The sequence below is a fragment of the Podarcis pityusensis genome (genome assembly GCF_964106645.2).
Source record: "Podarcis pityusensis genome assembly, chromosome: 7".
Classification (NCBI taxonomy): Eukaryota; Metazoa; Chordata; class Lepidosauria; order Squamata; family Lacertidae; genus Podarcis; species Podarcis pityusensis.
In genome coordinates, this window is record NC_138031.1 from 73,165,952 (window position 1) to 73,184,209 (window position 18,258).

Sequence of the window (18,258 nt, forward strand, 5' to 3'; positions counted from 1 at the left end):
TACAAATAATAAATTATTATTATTATTATAAATGCCCGGATGGTGGGGCCTTTTGGCTTTTTCTTTCGCTGTGCCGGTTCTTCCACCCACCCTCCTTCAGATTAGGGTTTTCATGGATGCTCGGACCTTGCTATGGAGAATGTCGGTCGCCTAACCTTCTCAGGGTCGGGCAGTAATTTCCCCCTCTTGGTTAATTGGCACCACCATTTGGGTTTTCACCTACCTCATAGCAATCATCACAACTTTGTAAGGTGGATAGGCATTGGGTAAGCCTAGTTTTGGTTGGAGGGGTGGCTGTAGCCTGTGCCTGCCCCTCCATGGCTAAGGGTATCATGTTAAAAGGTTCCAGGAGGAGTGGCTTCTGTCTGATGCCCAGGTGGGAGCTGGGGCCATACTATTCCTCCAATGGGAACCTCTCAGGGAATGCCCCAATTTGACGTAGGTCATCCCTAGAAACCCTACCAGTGGGCGGGCAACAGTGATATGTGCAGTTGCTTACCACAATGCCTATGGCCAAACCTCACCTCTGTAACCAATAAAGTTGTGGCCTTATTTGATCCCAAAACCAATATCTTGTGTGGTGTCTTGGGGAATGGGGTGATCATGCAAACATATTTGAGTCATTACTTGACGCTGCCTTTATCAACAAATGGGAATTGTCCTTTTGGCCATTCATGTTTAGAACTTATCTGCTGTTCTCCTGAAGGGATCCCATTTCCCCCCTCATTTTTTATGGTTTCCATACATTGCTCATTCCCTCTCCCACACACAATCCAGTTCATCTTTGCTTTATGAACAGGTCATATTTTGAATTCTCCTTTAATGGGACTAAGTGAAACTTTGGTGGCAACCATACTTGATTTGTGGGCTGAAATTGCCTTGGTGGATAATAGGTTGTTCAGGCCTCTCTCAGATATCAAACCTAAATGTTCACATTGCTGGCATTTTACCTTTGAAAACCTGATTCCCTCCAGACATTTGGTGCTCTTCGTATTAGCCCCAGCCAGCATGGCCATACAGGTTGTGACTATTGGGAGTTATAATCCAAAACACTTGGAGGGCACTGGGTTGGTGAAGGCTGCAAACTATGCAGGCTCTTCCTTTTGCTTAGCTATCCTAATGCTAGCTTGCATGCAGTCATTTTATGCATGAACTGGGTCACAGCATGCATTTGTGGAATGGCCCGCAAACTGGATTCCAGAAGGGTGGATGAAGTTTAATTAGAATGCTTAATTCACTGAGAGAAGCAACATAAAATGCACACTGCAACTTGCTATTGTTAACTGCATTATTTTTAGATGGTGTGTTCTTATGAAAGGAATGGAAGTGAAAATATCAGATGAAAAATTACTACATTTTTTCCTCTAGTCTTATAATTCTGCAGTATGCCAGGTTATTAAATTTATCAGCAATATACCTTGGTTTCGAAGGAATTTTTTTCTGCAAGCAAAGTGAACTTTAGGGAACTGGGACTGTATATCTATATCTGCCAATCTACTTGCATGTATAAAAGAGCATTTTCCTTCTGTGGATGTGCAATGGGCTCAAATGGCACTTTTGCAAACCAGGATTTTCTTAGGAGTCATAATAATCCACCTATCTTCTTATAACCTTACAATTCGTGTTGGTTCATGTGTTTGATTGGCCCTGTAATTCTCTTTCCATAGCACAGGATAGAGCCAATGTTCCTTGCTCCACAACAATACATAACATATTGTGTGTGTGCCTAATTTTGTTTTGCAAAATATTTTCAAATATGTAAAAACATGTAACATGCCATTTTGAAAGGTTAAAAAAGAATCACATTTCTTCTTAACAGATGCAGAGAAAAAGGAAGGGAGAAAAAGACAGAGTAAAACATCTGTTGTCTCTCAACATTTTTTCTCCAGGTGTAGTAGTAATAATAAGTTCCATCTGTCTGCAAACTGTTGCCAGTTGGACCTCTTCATGCACTAGCTTCCAAGTGAACTGCTTGCTTGTCCAAGGTGGGAAGGGACTCATCCTCTTTGTCACCAGAGTAAGAGTAATACAGTCATACCTTGGTTCTCGAACACCTTGGTACTTGCACATTTTGGCTCCTGAACGTTGCAAATCTGGAAGTAAGTATTCCAGTTTGAGGACATTTTTCAGAAGCCGAACATCCGACACAGCTTCCACTTGACTGCAGGAAACTCCTGCAGCCAATCAGAAGCCACGCCTTGGTTTTTGAACACTTTTGGGAGTCGAACGGACACCCAGAATGGATTAAGTTCAAGAACCAAGGTACCACTGTACCAAGTTGTATAAGCATGTGAACTGGCCCATCAGATAAAAGATCTCAGGATTGTCATTAGTTATTTCAGTCCTTTGGTGAATTTCAACGTCCAGGTACCACGTGCCTACCACCCCGCAGGTCGCCTCTGACCAAAAGACCACTCAAGATGACATTGTATGGTTCAATTTAGGCCACGGCTTTATTGATCACAACCGTAAGAGGTTTGGCAAAGGCACTGGGAAACAACCGGCCAGTGTGGTGTAGTGGTTAAGAGTGGTGGACTCATAATGTGGTGAAACGGGTTTGCCTCTCCGCTCCTCTACATGCAGCTGCTGGGTGACCTTGGGCTAGTCACACTTCTCTGAAGTCTCTCAGCCCCACTCACCTCACAGAGTGTTTGCTGTGGGGGAGGAAGGGAAAAGGAGAATGTAAGCTGCTTTGAGACTTCTTCGGGTAGTGATAAAGTGGGATATCAAATCCAAATCATGCCCAACTGCTGGATGATTGACCCAGGGGTCAGACAAATGTTGAGAAGGCCCTATGACATGCATAAAATGGGTGCCACCTCACAAAGACAACCAACTCAAAAAGTGCTATGGCTCTAGCCTGCGTGTCTGGACAGAAACATCTCCTCCAGGATCCCTTTAATGGGAAACCCCTATTCCCTTGGGGGGGGGGGCGGCAGGCAGAGACTTACACCCTCCCCTCCAACAACTTGTTTTCACCCAACGTCTTACCTCCCAGAGCTGTAACAATTGCTATGAGGAAGGCAAAAAACAAAAACAAAACCCCAGACTGGCCAACTGCTCCCTGGCCCTGAATACAGTGGCCAATTAACTCCATAGCAATGTGTAGTTACAAGCACAGCAACATAGAGGGTAGGTAAGAAATCCAGGAATGACTGCAGTGCCCCATGATATGCAGGCCTGCTTTTATCCCCATGGGAGCAGACCTGAATGAAGTCTGTGGTGGACCCAGTCAGGTCTACCCCACCCCCCAGTTAGGATTGGCATATTTTGAAGAGCAAAAAAAGAAGACACATTTGCCAACTTCTCCTTTTAACTATGGATTGCTATGACTGCTCTCATTTTACATCCACATGAAAAAGAGGGAATGTCCTGGGAAAAGAAGACATATGGCAACCCTACCTCTGAGCCCAAGATTGGCAATTTTTCCAGGAAGGCTAATTCAAATGACCTAGCCCAGAGGCCAGAAGCAGGACTAGTCAGGCATTTCAGGAAGCGGGGTTATTCCAACATTTCTTGGGTTTTTATATCACACTAAGCCAGACCATGGCATTTTGTGAATGCGCAAGCATACAGAAGTCATCATACTCAGTTTGATCCTTCCTGCTTGTTGTCCACTGTGCCACACTAAGACATGATGTGGCTTAGTATTTTGTTCAGACATCAGCTTGTGGCTTACCTTTAGACAGACTAACCATGTGCTGTTACCCAAGTTTGTCCTATAATTTACAACTGGTGGGGTGTCCAGGAAATTATGAGCTTCAGTTAGGATAACATGCTGATCCATACCTTGGATCTCAGCAAAAAGGCTGTGATCTCCTCACCTGGAGACCACAATTTCATGTATTTGCATGGTTTAGCTTTTGATGATGTGTGAAACAGGCCTATTAAATCTTCTTCTCTCATATTCCAGGCATTACATTCTGTTCCCACCTCCTACCTGGTTGCAATTTTTTTCCTATTCTATGCCCTTGAGATATTATGGGACTGGCTTTTTAAAGCTTTTTACCCTACACACTTTTCTTTTGTTGTTGGGGGTGGGTGGGCAATTGTGTTTATTTTGGGGTTATCCTGAATCTGCCAGTACTTCTCTCATGTGTATCAGTTGTTGCATAGCACTCCATTTGGAGAACAGCCTTTACCAAAGATGTCATGGGCTTTGAAGACACTCGAACACAGGATGCAAGGGAGAAACGTGCTAGGAGGAAGGCACGCTTGGCAAATGCACAGTGTGATCAGCTCCTGCCCGGAAACCAATGTCCCCACTGTGGAAGGATGTGTGGATCCAGAATTGACTTCCACAGTCACTTATGGACTCATTGTTAAAAGCGTGTTTATGGAAGACAATCTTACTTGGCTACGAGGGATTGCCAAAGAAGACGATAGAAGTACAACTCTGAGAAAACCTGAATCAATATTAGCATGCAGACTTTAAAACTTGTTTTTTTATTCAGTTAGTAAAGTATTTATATACTGGCATATCTTCAAATCACCGGGGCAGTGTACAACAACACAAAAACGTTTAAAAGCAATACAAAGTGGTGGTTAAAATAACTGGCTATCTGAGGGGAGTTTTGAAAGGCAACATAGGCCTGTTGCAATTTAATACTGAATATATACTAGAACAGGGCTTTGAACCTTGTTTCGAATCTTGCCTCCCCTACAGAAACTTGAAATTACACACCTGCTGGTGACACAGGGCATTGCAGCAGTCATGTGGAGAATCCTAGCCCTGTGTAGGAGAGAGACATCATAGCTAAAATAGTCCTTGCTCTCTGAAACAAGTTCTGGTTAAATATACACCTCTTGCAGTTTTAAAGTCTTATGCACTTTGACATTTTTTTTGGGGGGGGGGGGATTTCCTCCTCTGATGGAGAATGTGCTACATAGCTGTCCATTAATGCTAATCTTCAGTTGCTGACAAAATGCAAGCAAAAATTTTAAAGGACGTTGGCGGGGGAAGAGAGAGAGAGAGAGAGAGACTAATGGATACATAGGGAATGAAGTAGATTCATTTTATTTTCCGTAAGTCATAGGCCAGATCTACTTTTCTGGAGATTAGCTCTGACTATGAATATCTACTGCAGGTAGAGTTAATTCTTTAAAAAAAAAAAAAAAACTAACAACCTGAGAGCATTAATACTTATATAGACATAGATTTAGATTATGCACAGTTTTGATATGTTCTTCTTTGCCTTAACTGGCCTTAGATGAGCTTACTGCTTAAAATAGACTGAACAGAATATTATGGCATGGGAACTAGGTGGGGGAAGATGCAAGGGTGATCCTGACTATGGGTATTTAGGTAGATTTATGCAATAAGCTACCAACAGGGTGACAGTGTATTTTAGGAGCCAGTGTGCCATACCCAAACATTTCAAACTGTGTGAAATTTAAATGCATCCTTGCAGATTCTTAGGATTGCCGCAGAGGGTGTACTTACTTGGCACAACTCCTGTGTAGCATAAGCATGTATTTGCAAGCATCTACTTGTCGCATGGGACGCAGGTGGCGCTGTGGGTTGAGCCTAGGGCTTGCCGATCAGAAGGTCGGCGGTTCAAATCCCCGCAACGGGGTGAGCTCCCATTGCTCGGTCCCTGCTCCTGCCAACCTAGCAGTTCGAAAGCACATCAAAGTGCAAGTAGATAAATAGGCACCGCACCCGTGGGAAGGTAAACGGCATTTCCGTGTGCTGCTCTGGTTTGCCAGAAGTGGCTTTGTCATGCTCGCCATATGACCCAGAAGCTGTTTGCCAGCTCCCTCGGCCAATAAAGCGAGATGAGCGCCGTAACCCCAGAGTTGGTCACGACTGGGCCTAATGGTCATAGGTCCCTTTACCTTTACTTGTCACATGCCTACTTTATGCTTCCAGGTGCATCCCCAAGGCATCCCCACCCCATGCTTTTCTGATGGCATGGGAGCTGCTGCAGCACTGCCAATTCTTTCGCTGCCAGGGTAACATGGGGCAACCTCAGCCACTTACATGCCAATGCAGAGTGGCTACAAGTACCACGTGACAGAGGCAGTCCTCTATTTCAAAGTATCCTCTCTGTTTGAAGGACTGTCCAATCCAAATCTGTTTTGAAGCAAAGAACCAAGAACAGGACCTTGAAGTTGCCCACAGAGAGTAGAGTTTTTATGTCAGCCTTCTTAAATGCATCCCTCTCATTTGAACTGTCTGGAAGGTTGTCAGACATCCCCTTCCAGAATAGACTTTGTTCTTGTGGTATGAATACACCAGATACAATATACCATATAATTTTGGACTGCCCTTTCTTCAACATTCTTCGGAGAGACCTACTCACGGCCCCTTTGAAGCTTAAAGTATCTACTTGCAAAGGATTTGTAATCCAATATCTGTTGAGGGATGATATACCCAGAACTATTGAGATTGTTTCAGGATATTTAGCCGAGATTTTTAAAGTCAATTTTTAAACAACTTAATTTTGCTTAATGGTGGCTACTGAATCTTTAACATGTTTTCTGTGTTTAAAATATCTGGATTACCAACGTTTTATGGTTGGTTGGGTTTTTTCCCCTCTTTTCTCTCTCTCTTTTATGATTTTATTGTCTAAATTATGCCAGTAAAGGCTGAATGAATGAAAGGATGGATGAGTAGACAGAGTGGTCACAGGTCATTCAATCATCACCATGTGTGATGGATTCTATTTCTTTTCAAATTATAGTAGGTACTTTAAAAATGTGTAGCTATATATAGTGTATGGGAATTTTATGTGCACCTGTGACCTCTTCTTGCATACATGAGGCATAATTGGCCACTCTGTGCCAGCACAAATGTTCTTGAAATTGGGATGCTGGCATAAAGAGAAGTCACAACTTGAACTCCAACTTGGCCAGGTTCACAGTGTTGTTGCTGACATATGAAGTCCAGAGCGACTTGCGACCTAGCTATCCAAGAGAATGCGTTGCCCCTTACAAACCTGTCCCTTCAGGTATACCTTGGGGAGGTTACTTCAGTGCTGTTTGACTTCACCCTGGGAGGCATATTCCATTGTCTCTCAAGACAGACAACAAGAGATCAGGACTTCCTTGTTCTTCAATCATCTGCACATGTATATCTTGTGGCAATGGGGGGGTATTATTTGCGGTGGCATCACCTCACCCCTGAAGGATGACAGGCTTCAATCATAGTTGTATTTCAGGGCTTGTTGATGAAGATGCTTCCCTCAGGTACCTCAGGTTACAGAAGCTTCAGGTTACAGACTCCGCTAACCCAGAAATAGTACCTCGGGTTAAGAACTTTACTTCAGGATGAGAACAGAAATCGTGCGATGGCTGCGCAGCAGCGGCGGGAGGCCCCATTAGCTAAAATGGTACCTCAGGTTAAGAACAGTTTCAGGTTAAGAACGGACCTCCAGAATGAATTAAGTTCTTAACCACTGTACCACTGTATAGTCAACAAAACACCTGCTGATTTAAATGTCCAGTTTTACGAGATTTTTATACAGTTGTACGTTGGTTTTCGAACAGCTTAGTTCTCGAATGTTTTGGCTCCCGAACAATCGAAACCCGGAAGTGACTGTTCCAGTTTTCAAACGTTCTTTTGGAAACCAAACATTCAATGGAGCTTCCTGCAGCCAAACAGAAGTCACGCTTTGGTTTTTGAACACTTTGGAAGTCGAACGGACTTCAGGAACGGATTCCATTCAACTTCCAAGGTACGACTGTGTTGATATGCTTTCTTCTGTGGATTGTCACTATAATTTTAGTTCCTTGTTTTGCTAATGTACCTTGTACACTGACCAGGAATTTTATAATGAAGGGCAGCAAATACAGTGGTGCCCCGCAAGACGAATGCCTCTGTGATGGCCTGGGATTCCGATTCTGAGAGTGAATCGGAGGAATCCCAGCCGGCACAGGAGTCCCCGCCTCCAGGGCCGGCTGAACTGGGGCAAGGCCTAGATTCTGAGGAGCCTGCACCTGTGCCAGATCCTCAGGAGCAGGCACCAGGTGAAACCATTATGGCCCCAGAGGTGCTTGAGGACTCAGTGTCTACAGGTGAGCCTTCCCCGGGGCCCAGTAACCCTTCGGCCTCTCCTGAACTGCAGAGGCTTAGGGCAGAGAGGCGAAGGGAACTGGTTTCTCCCAGGAGGAGTGCTCGCCTTAAGGCCAGGAGAGGCGGGGCTCCTGGGGGCCGGGACCGCCCCTGGCCTTAGAGAAGATAAAGGGCAGTCAGCCCGGTCCCAGGTTGCGGGAGCAACGTCGTCATTGAAGAGCTGTTTTGGCCAGCATCCAGTCCTGTTCCTCCAGTGTTCCTGTTCCCCGCCCGGCTACCTGCTTCTGATCTTCGAGTGTTCCTGTCCCCGCCCGGCTCCCTGTTTCGGACCTCACCTCGCACTTTGTGGACTATCTCCAGGCTAGTGACTTAGGACTGAACTTTGACTACGGTAACAGTAACCTTCCCCCCGGGACCAGCACAGTTTGCTCCCGCCACACCCGCACTCCCCCTTCGTTGGGGTGCGTTCAGGAACAGCCAGAGGCCATGGTTGACCAGGCAGCTGCGCTGGTGGCATTGGCCCAGGAGAACCAGGCCTTGACCCACACCGTTCAGCAGTTAAGCGATGTGGTTGCGGCGCTTCAGCAACGGTTGGAAACCTTTACAGATCATGGGGCCGACGCCCCAGCTCCAGGCAAGTACCCAGTGGCTTTGCCAGAGAAATTTGATGGGACCCTGGCCAGTTTCCCCATGTTCTTCGCCCAGGCCAAGTTATATATTCAGGGGCGAGCCCGGAACTTCCCTGACGACCGCACCAAGGTGCACTTTCTGATCAGTTTGTTAAAGGACCAGGCAGCCAAGTGGGCTTTGCCACTGCTCCGGCAAGACTCTCCTTTGTTAACGGACTATGTGGGATTTTGTAACCACTTAGAGACTGTGTTTGGCAACCCTCTGAAGGAGAGCCAAGCCAATCGGGCGATTCGTCAGTTGAGACAGGACAAGTCCACAGCCGCCGCCTACGCCACAGAATTTCGGCTGTTGGCACAAGACTTGTCTTGGAATGACTCTGCACTACGGGACCAGTATCTGGAGGGACTGTCGGACGAGATACTGGACCAGTTGGCCATGATGGAGCGTCCCACCACGCTGGACGCCCTCATTCAGCGGAGCCTGCAGATAGACGATCGGTTGGAGGACCGTCGCCAGGCCCGGGACCGCCAGCACCCCCGGCTCCTAGCGCCCATCCTTCCCAACAGGTCCACGCCCACAGCCGAGTTGCCAGTCGAGCCAACGCAGCTCGGGGCTGTGCGACCTCGCCTCTCCCCCTCGGAGAAGATGCGGCGTCGGGAGGGAAACCTGTGTCTTTACTGCGGTGGGAGTGGACATTACGCCCGTTCCTGTCCCAGGAAAATGCCAGTCGCAGGAAAACCACCAACCTCTGTAGCCGAAGGCCCTAGCAACGTGGGGTCCCAAACCATGCAAGAGGGGCCCTCACCAGTGGAGTTGCGACATCTCATGGTTCCAGTGCGTCTCTACCCTCCAGGTGGGCCCTGGATTCTTACCCACGCTCTGGTAGATTCGGGGGCAACCCGCTCCTATATGGACGCTGCCTTTGCCGCTCATCATCAGGTGCCACTTCAGAACAAGCCAGAACCGGTACAGGTGGAGGCAATCGACGGACGGCTCCTGCGTTCGGGTGCCGTCACTCGGGAGACCCAGCCCTTGGTCCTGTGTCTCCAGCAGCACCGGGAGGTGCGAACTTTGGACATTGCCTCCATGCCCCGGTTCCCCCTGGTGCTTGGAATGGACTGGTTGGAGGCTCACAATGTTCAGATTGACTGGGTTAATCGGACTGTGCACTTCCCAGACCCATGCCCCCATGCTCGGTCCGAGATGCTAGCGGCCGCACCCACTGAGGAGGCAGCACCCACGCTCCCAGCCGTGTACCGGGACTACCAAGACGTGTTCGAGGAACGGGGGGCAGACCAGCTGCCGCCGCATCGGTCTTTTGACTGCGGCATAGACCTCCAGCCCGGAGCGCCCCTGCCGGTGAGTCGCTTATACTCTCTAACAGAGCCAGAGCGCGAAGCTTTGCAGGACTTCCTGCGCAAGAACCTGGAGCGTGGGTTCATTAGGCCTTCTACCTCACCCACCGCTGCGCCAGTACTCTTCGTTAAGAAGAAATGTGGGGAGCTTCGCCTTTGCCATGATTACCGGGCCCTGAACAAAATTACCATCCCGGACCGGTACCCCTTGCCCCTTATTTCGGAGTTGCTGGAGCGGGTGCAAGGGGCGCAGATGTTCACCAAGCTTGACCTCCGGGGGGCCTACAATTTAATTAGGATCCGAGCCGGGGATGAGTGGAAGACAGCATTTGGGACCCGGTACGGGCAGTTCGAATACCTGGTTATGCCCTTCGGATTGTGCAACGCGCCCGCTGTGTTCCAACGGTACATCAACCACGTGTTCCAGGACTTGCTGGACAAGTACGTGGTGGTGTACCTGGATGACATTTTGATTTTCTCCCGTGACCCGGCTCGCCACGAGGGTCATGTCCGGACCGTGCTGCAGTGCTTGCGGGAGCACCGCCTGTATGCGAAGCTCAGCAAGTGCGAGTTCCATCAGCAGACAGTGGATTTTCTGGGTCACCGACTCTCTCCAGATGGGGTGCAGATGGATCCTGGGAAGGTGGCAGCGGTTCGGGAATGGGCGGCACCTCGGAACCGCAAGGACCTACAGCGTTTCCTGGGGTTCGCCAACTATTACCGGACCTTCATTGCGGGTTACGCTCGTCGCACTACCCCATTGACCCGGCTACTGCGCCCCAAGACGCCGTTTTCCTGGGACAGCGAGGCAGAGGAGGCGTTTCAGGGGTTGAAGGCCTGTTTCCAGAGAGCGCCGATCTTGCAACATCCGGATCCTTCTCGACCCTTTGTGGTAGAGACTGACGCCTCCAGTACGGCTCTCGGTGCCGTCTTGTCTCAGCAGTACGGACCTGATGCGCCACTCTTACCCTGCGCCTTTTATTCCCGCCAGCTCCTGCCGGCGGAGCGTAACTATACTGTATGGGAGCGGGAACTACTGGCCATCAAGGTGGCTTTTGAGGTCTGGCGCCACCATCTTGAGGGGGCACGACACCCGGTGGAGGTGAGAACCGACCACCGGAACCTGGAGTACCTCCAGACCACCCGCAAGCTGAACCAAAGGCAGATCCGGTGGGCGTTGTTCTTTTCCCGGTTCCAGTTCCGGATCCGCTACATCCCTAGCTCCCAAAACCAGAAGGCGGATGCCCTGTCCCGGAAACCTGAAGACAACACAGACACGGTACAGCAGGCAGTACCCACCACGATCCTACCACCGGCTGCATTCCTGGCCACCCAGGAGGCTGAGCCACTGCAGGCTCGGGTGCGGGAACAGCAGCGGGTCGACGCTTGGGCCCAGGAACGACTCCAGGAACTGGCCGAAGGGTCATGCCCTCAGTACCCGGGGCTGGTCCTGCATCAGGGCCTTCTGCTGCACCACGGGCGCCTGTACATCCCGCCAGGGCCGCTGCGGGCTGAGGTTCTCCGGATGTCCCATGATGCTCCAGCAGCAGGGCACTTTGGGCGGTATCGGACCACCCATCTGGTAAGCCGTGAGTTTTGGTGGCCCCGTCTGAAGGCTGACGTGGCTCGCTACGTCGCTGGTTGTGATGTCTGCCGGCGGGCCAAGGGGCCTACCGGGCGACCCCCCGGCCTTCTTCAGCCGTTGCCGGTTCCACCACGTCCTTGGCACACGGTTTCTCTGGACTTTGCAGTGGAGCTACCCCCGTCTCGTGGCTGCACCTGCCTTCTAGTTTTCTCTGACCATTTCACGAAGATGGTGCACTGTGCCCCCTGCCCATCCGTACCCTCAGCTAAGGAAACCGCTCAGCTGTACCTTCAGCATGTCTTCCGCCTGCATGGCCTACCTGAGCGTGTGGTGTCCGACCGTGGCGTTCAGTTCACGTCCCGGTTTTGGCGTGCTTTGCACCAGGCCCTCGGAACAGAGGTCTGTCTCTCATCTGCCTACCACCCACGGACTGATGGCCAGACGGAACGGGCGAACGCGGTGCTGGAACAGTACCTCCGGTGCTACTGCAGCTACCAGCAGGATGACTGGGTCGACCACCTAGCATTGGCGGAGTTCGCTTACAACAACGCGGTGAATGCATCCACCCAGCAGACCCCGTTCCAGGCCAGTTATGGTTTTCATCCACGGTTGTTTCCGGATGTGCTGCCGGCATCTGCGGTCCCTGCGGTGACAGAGTGGCTTCAGGAGCTCCAGTCCCAGCAACAGCTGTTGATGGAGCAGCTGCGCCAGGCCAAGGAGGCGTACAAGGTCCAGGCCGACCGCCACCGCCAGGTGGGGCCGGAACTCCACGTCGGTGACCTGGTATGGCTCTCCACTCGCCACCTCCACCCTTCTCGACCTTCGCGGAAGCTGGACGCCCGTTTCACCGGCCCGTTCCCTATCGTGAACCAGGTCTCGCCTGTGGCATTCCGTCTCCAGTTGCCCGCAACCCTGAAGGTTCACCCGGTATTCCACAGGTCCCTTCTGAGTCCGGTGGCCCCACCCGACGAGTTCCACCCGGACCGTCCCCAACCGCAGCCAGTTTTGGTTCAGGGAGAGCCTGAGTACGAGGTGGAACGCATTCTGGACTCCCGATACCGCAGGGGAAAGCTGCAGTATCTCATTGACTGGAAGGGGTATGGGCCGGAGGACCGTTCCTGGGAACCAGCGGCCAACGTCCACGCGCCTGCCTGCCTCCGAGAGTTCCATGCGGCGTACCCCAGCAAGCCGGGTCCAGACCCTCGATTAAGGGGGGGGCCTGGGAGGGGGGATGGTGTGATGGCCTGGGATTCCGATTCTGAGAGTGAATCGGAGGAATCCCAGCCGGCACAGGAGTCCCCGCCTCCAGGGCCGGCTGAACTGGGGCAAGGCCTAGATTCTGAGGAGCCTGCACCTGTGCCAGATCCTCAGGAGCAGGCACCAGGTGAAACCATTATGGCCCCAGAGGTGCTTGAGGACTCAGTGTCTACAGGTGAGCCTTCCCCGGGGCCCAGTAACCCTTCGGCCTCTCCTGAACTGCAGAGGCTTAGGGCAGAGAGGCGAAGGGAACTGGTTTCTCCCAGGAGGAGTGCTCGCCTTAAGGCCAGGAGAGGCGGGGCTCCTGGGGGCCGGGACCGCCCCTGGCCTTAGAGAAGATAAAGGGCAGTCAGCCCGGTCCCAGGTTGCGGGAGCAACGTCGTCATTGAAGAGCTGTTTTGGCCAGCATCCAGTCCTGTTCCTCCAGTGTTCCTGTTCCCCGCCCGGCTACCTGCTTCTGATCTTCGAGTGTTCCTGTCCCCGCCCGGCTCCCTGTTTCGGACCTCACCTCGCACTTTGTGGACTATCTCCAGGCTAGTGACTTAGGACTGAACTTTGACTACGGTAACAGTAACCTTCCCCCCGGGACCAGCACAGCCTCGCAAGACGGAAAACCCGCTAGACGAAAGGGTTTTCCGTTTTTCAATGCGCTTCGCAGGACGAATTTCCCTATGGGCTTGCTTCGCAAGACGAAAATGTCTTGCGAGTCTTGAGATTTTTTTTCGCTCCCCCCCCCTTTTTCTAAGCTGCTAAGCCTTTAATAGCCTTTTAGCAGCTAAGCCGCTAAGCCGCTAAGCCTTTAATAGCCGCTAAACCGCTAATAGCGCTAATCCGCTAAGCCGCTAATAGGGTTGCTTCGCAAGACGAAAAAACCGCTAGACGAAGATACTCGCAGAACGGATTAATTTCGTCTTGCGAGGCACCACTGTAAATATTTGAAATCAATCAACCATATCACTGAACTACTTGATCTCTCAAATTTGCCAGCTAGCATTTCATACACATACACAAACACACAACTCGCTCCACACGATCTCTGAGCAAATTAAGATGATGGGTATCTGGGAGTCTCGCCACAACTATGTTCTTTAGCATGTATAGCAACATTGTAAATAGTAAAAGTTTTACTTTTTTTTTTAAAAGGAAGAGAAGACACATAAGATTTGAGACCCAGTGCAAAAGCTTCTGACAGTACCTTTGCATCTAATTTTCTGTGCAGGATTACAACCTTGAATCTTTTTCAGCTTTTACGAATACGCTGGCTCAAAGGAGAATGATTTATGCATATATTTCTCTTAAGGAGTGCCTGCCTCTACACTCACAGAGAGACTTTTCTGCAGAGCCCTGAGAAATAAGAATTGAAAACTGAATGATGATCTGAAGTACTGTAGAAATAATCCTATTAAAGGTTTGCTACCTATACATATTCACACTAATTCAGAAGTCTGTGCTTTGAGTAACAGAGATCAGGATGCCAGAGCCGGTTTAAATTGGATAGAAGAGAAGGAGAAGACGAAAGATCATGTGGATAAAATTACAAAATTGTATTTGTCTGTCGCCTTAAATTATGTTTGTGGTGCAGCCAGATGCTTGAAACCCTTCATGTTTTTGCAGGCCTAGGAATACCATAAAACAGGGTGTATCGAGATGTGAAAGCCTTGTGTTTACAACAGAAAGTTGTTTTTAAACAATTCCCCCCCCCCCATTGCCTTGTACTTTTCAAAGCCCAGATCCAATGACAAGGAGCTCCTGTTTATGTGCAAGCCAGTTTTCTTTTTAATGTATTAGAAAAATTTTTGCTTAACATTGCTATGGATACCTAACCCTTTATTCACCAAAATATTGTAGGGATTGTGATGCAGTTCCAAGGAAGGAGGATATTGCTGTAATGTGTGAGTGTGTATGTGTGTAAATGAGACAATTTACATTATCGCTGGGTTATAGAAATTGCAATTTGTCTTTTTCTGCGTCTTGTTGTAGGATAACAAAACTAGCTAAATTCCCATTTAAATCAATCCTTTCTTCAAAAGTCACTTACCTTTAAGTCATGCTAATGATACATTCTTTGGCTACCCTTGAAACCTCTCCCTGAAGTCGACCATTTCCCATACATACAGTCTTACTGTTTCTCTGAACACACACACAAAAGGGAAACATTAAGCATGTTAAATGAATCTAAATTAGGCATTATAGTGGCATGTCAGAGCAGGCAGGGTTATGTTAATAATGTATTGACCCACCTGAAGGTGAACAGTAGAGTTTCCTGATGAAATTCCCATCAAGGTTTCTTTCTTGCTTCCTCCTTCAAGGTTTATGATTTTAAATCCTTTGGTGCCATCTTGTGGTCTGCATAACAGTTTTTGAGAGGAACATGTTTTGAGGAGTATGTAACTATCTAATTCTTTTTTTTTAAAAAAAGAAGTCATCTGTAACATATCATAGGATGGAAGATGTGTCATATTGTAAAATTTCCGAAAATATGAAATGACTAAGATGATGACTCCAGGAAAAATATAGAAATCGATAGGAGTCTCTCAGGCCTGATTCAAGCATTATTTTGTGATTTGTTCACCTCCCATTGTGGTTGGCTCCCACATTGCCTCTGTACCACTTGACTTTTTGCATCACGTGGATTGTCAGAGTTGCCTAGGCAATGCCCACAACAATGGCAGCAAAGAGCACTAGAGTGGGACCAGTGGGATGGGCAATACGTGCATGATTCCACTGACAATGGGATGATAAAGGAGTCATTTTGGACTCACAGCTGTCCATGGAGGCACAGGTCAATCTGTAACTGGCTATATTACAATAGTGCTACTTATTTTAATATGATTGATCTCATATATCCGTATGAAGAAGTTAAAGCTGGAGATAAGGGCATCCTAATTGCTTTATCTTAATTGTGGATAAGAGTGTTTTACAGTTGTTTTGCCTGCTTGGTCCTTATCTTTAGCAATAGGCCTATGCAGTGTATAATGCAGGACTCATAATTATGTTCATAAGAACATAAGAAGAGGCATCTGGGTGAAGTCCAACATTTCCTTGCCACAGTGGACAACCAGGTACTCACGAGAAGCCTACAAACCGTGCATGCTCCTTCTGATCTCATCTCATTACAGAAGTTTGCAATGTAATTCCACGTCAGGTGGAAAATGTCGACTGTTCTTAATTAGGCTAGTGGGCCATTATGAATCTGAAACATGAGTTCCAGTCCCAGAGCTAAAATTTCAATTTCTATCCTCATGCTCTCTCAAAAACCTAGTGATAAATAGTTATATAAATTAGATTACAAACCTTCAGTGTGGGAATCACTGAACTTTTGTGCTTCTAATATATTATGACGCACAAACTAAATAACTGTAGTATACAATTTTTTAAAAAATTAAAGGTATGTGTCTTTTCCTTTAGTTTTTTGGGGATGTGACTTTTCTCTGTGAATCAGTCTTCCAAATGGAAGAGAAAACTAGCAACTTTCAGTCCCTTACTTCACCAGATATGTAGGTTAAATACATTCTAGGCAAATCAGACTAGACCATCCTCTTTCAAAGGTCATCTGTGTTGCTTGTTATAGAGTTTAATTCTTCAGTGTCTGTTGAAATCTCTACAAAAGTCTTGTGCATGGGTCATCAAACTGAGGGCAGTATGTCAGAAGGACGTATGGTAGGGAAAATGTTGAGTTCTGAAAAGAATAAAAAAAGACTGAATTCCTTCATTTCATCTCTACACTCAGATATTCTGCAACTATAATTCCCAGTATTTTTTTTCTTGTTGGCATGGGACATATTTGTAGAAATATATAGGTTAAAATACTCTCCTGCATACCCCCCACTTGGATCTAGCTGTGCTTAATGAAGCGTTCTCAGAATGATGTACATATCAACCCTGTAATGTAATGTTTCCTTGCTATATCACCGTTCCTGAAACCAAGGAACCAAGTTTCTCTTTTCTGTGAAAATTGTTTGCAAAAGTCTAATCACCAGGACTCTACCTGACCCGTTCAATTTGAAGGGCACATGAATATCCATTGAAGGGAAAACTCTAGGAAACTTCATTTGTTTCAGAAATCTCTCAATGTTTGTGGATGTTGCTTTCCCTTATTACATCTGACTGCTTAGCCAGAGGCTACACATACAGAAAGCCAAACAGGAATAAACCAATATTAACATGCAGATGCTTGCTAGTAAATGTGATATGATACAACATCTGGCATTTCAATTTAACATGGGATTTTCAGTTTATAGGTTACATTTTCTCACCCCGGCAAAGTTCTCTTGACAAAATATGACCCTAATTCCTGTTTATCTTCCAAGCCTTCAGAAATATGCATATGTATATAGCTCTGTGTGAGAGAGCTGGAAACTGGTTTATAGACTCCCAGTAAATGAAGCTTGCATTCTGCAAGCATAGATGCATAGAGTTTGGATACTACTGGAAATTCAGCCTCCTCCAAATCCAACAAAACATGGCAACAATGCATCTCATGTTAAGTTTTGACTTGGTCTGTGCTAGAATTGTTTGTTGTTGTTGTTGTTTAGTCATTTAGTCGTGTCCGACTCTTTGTGACCCCATGGACCAGAGCACGCCAGGCACTTCTGTCCTCCACTGCCTCCCGCAGTTTGATCAAACTCATGCTGGTAGCTTCAAGAACACCATCCAACCATCTCATTCTCTGTCGTCCCCTTCTCCTTGTGCCCTCCATCTTTCCCAACATCAGGGTCTTTTCCAGGGAGTCTTCTCTTCTCATGAGGTGGCCAAAGTATTGGAGCCTCAGCTTCAGGATCTGTCCTTCCAGTGAGCACTCAGGGCTGATTTCCTTCAGAATGGAGAGGTTTGATCTTCTTGCAGTCCATGGGACTCTCAAGAGTCTCCTCCAGCACCATAATTCAAAAGCATCAATTCTTCGGCGATCAGCCTTCTTTATGGTCCAGCTCTCACTTCCGTACATCACTACTGGGAAAACCATGGCTTTTACTATACGGACCTTTGTTGGCAAGGTGATGTCTCTGCTTTTTAAGATGTTGTCTAGGTTTGCCATCGCCTTTCTCCCAAGGAGCAGGCGTCTTTTAATTTCGTGACTGCTGTCACCATCTGCAGTGATCATGGAGCCCAAGAAAGTAAAATCTCTCACTGCCTCCATTTCTTCCCCTTCTATTTGCCAGGAGGTGATGGGCCCAGTGGCCTTGATCTTCGTTTTTTTGATGTTGAGCTTCAGACCATATTTTGCGCTCTCCTCTTTCACCCTCATTAAAAGGTTCTTTAATTCCTCTTCACTTTCTGCCATCAAGGTTGTGTCATCTGCATATCTGAGGTTGTTGATATTTCTTCCAGCAATCTTAATTCTGGCTTGGGATTCATCCAGCCCAGCCTTTCGCATGATGAATTCTGCATATAAGTTAAATAAGCAGGGAGACAAT

At 47.8% G+C, this 18,258-nt stretch overlaps 1 protein-coding gene and 1 long non-coding RNA gene across 6 annotated transcripts in view; one reads left to right on the forward strand and one right to left on the reverse strand.

Moving 5' to 3' along the window:
• LOC308481934 (cadherin-10) overlaps positions 1-18,258 on the forward strand; it is a 148,708-nt gene that overhangs the window by 13,604 nt on the left and 116,846 nt on the right. The window lies entirely within an intron of this gene.
• On the reverse strand, positions 13,943-15,469 carry LOC308481145. The gene is made up of 3 exons (XR_013988479.1): positions 15,085-15,469; positions 14,883-14,974; positions 13,943-14,188 (listed from the first exon to the last, which is right to left on the reverse strand). It is a non-coding gene; the product is annotated as an uncharacterized lncRNA (long non-coding RNA).